General features: G+C 42.9%; 1 protein-coding gene across 1 annotated transcript in view; it reads left to right on the top strand.

The window, feature by feature from the left end:
- Positions 1-1,097, top strand: part of LOC106881592 (uncharacterized) — a 158,543-nt gene that overhangs the window by 125,279 nt on the left and 32,167 nt on the right. The gene's annotated exons all lie outside the window — the stretch shown is intronic.

Below are 1,097 nucleotides of genomic sequence, written 5' to 3'. Positions count from 1 at the left end.
ACCTAAAAGCTCCACGAGGCTCCGGCAGGGGATGGTGGCGAACCCTGCTGTACTCTTTCACCACAACTTTCCCTCATTCTTACTTCCTGTTTCTGTTGTGCCTGTAATTCAAAGGGTCAGCCTTGTCACACTGTGTCACGCTGAATATCCCCGAGAACTACGTTAAGGGTACACGTGTCTGTGGAGTGCTCAGCCACTTGCACGTTAATTTCACGAGCAGGCTGTTTCGTTGATCGGATCAACTGGAACCCTCGTCGTCGTAAGCGACCAAGTGCCAACATAACTGAAGCTAACCAATGTCTTGTATGAATTTGATTGATGAAATTGCAGAAAACCTGTTTGTCTGTACATGTGTCATGATGATGATGATCATCATCATCGCCATTTCATGTGCACTTTCCATGTTAGCATGGATGGTTTGACATGAGCTGGATGGTTTGACAGGATTCAGTATGTCAGATCTTATTGCAGTGTCTCTATTTTGACATAGTATTACATCAGAAGACTTTCCATGTTTTTCTTATGCAATATAGCAACATATCCATAAATTTTCAAATTTTCTAACAGTTACACATCAATGTTCAAAAACTTTCCTACAAATCGTCCTGCTTGTTTTATCAGAAATGTTGTGACACCTCCCAGATCTCTTCTTCATTTAGCAATGAACTTCAATCCACTCATGACTATGTTATTCACTAATTGGTTGTGCATGTGCGCATGTGCGTAGAGATATGTTTGTAAAAGGTTGATAGTTGTAAAAGGTTGATATAGGCGCAGGAGTGGCTGTGTGGTAAGTAGCTTGCTTACCAACCACATGGTTCCGGGTTCAGTCCCACTGCATGGCACCTTGGGCAAGTGTCTTCAACTATAGCCTCGGGCTGACCAAAGCCTTGTGAGCGGATTTGGTAGACGGAAACTGAAAGAAGCCCGTCGTATATATGTATATATATGTGTGTGTGTATGTTTGTGTGTTTGTGTTTGTCCCCCTAGCATTGCTTGACAACCGATGCTGGTGTGTTTATGTCCTCATCACTTAGCGGTTTGGCAAAAGAGACCGATAGAATAAGTACTAGGCTTACAAAGAATAAGTCTCGGGG

This window comes from Octopus bimaculoides, chromosome 27 (assembly GCF_001194135.2).
Source record: "Octopus bimaculoides isolate UCB-OBI-ISO-001 chromosome 27, ASM119413v2, whole genome shotgun sequence".
Classification (NCBI taxonomy): domain Eukaryota; kingdom Metazoa; phylum Mollusca; class Cephalopoda; order Octopoda; family Octopodidae; genus Octopus; species Octopus bimaculoides.
This window is presented reverse-complemented; position numbering and strand designations above follow the sequence as displayed.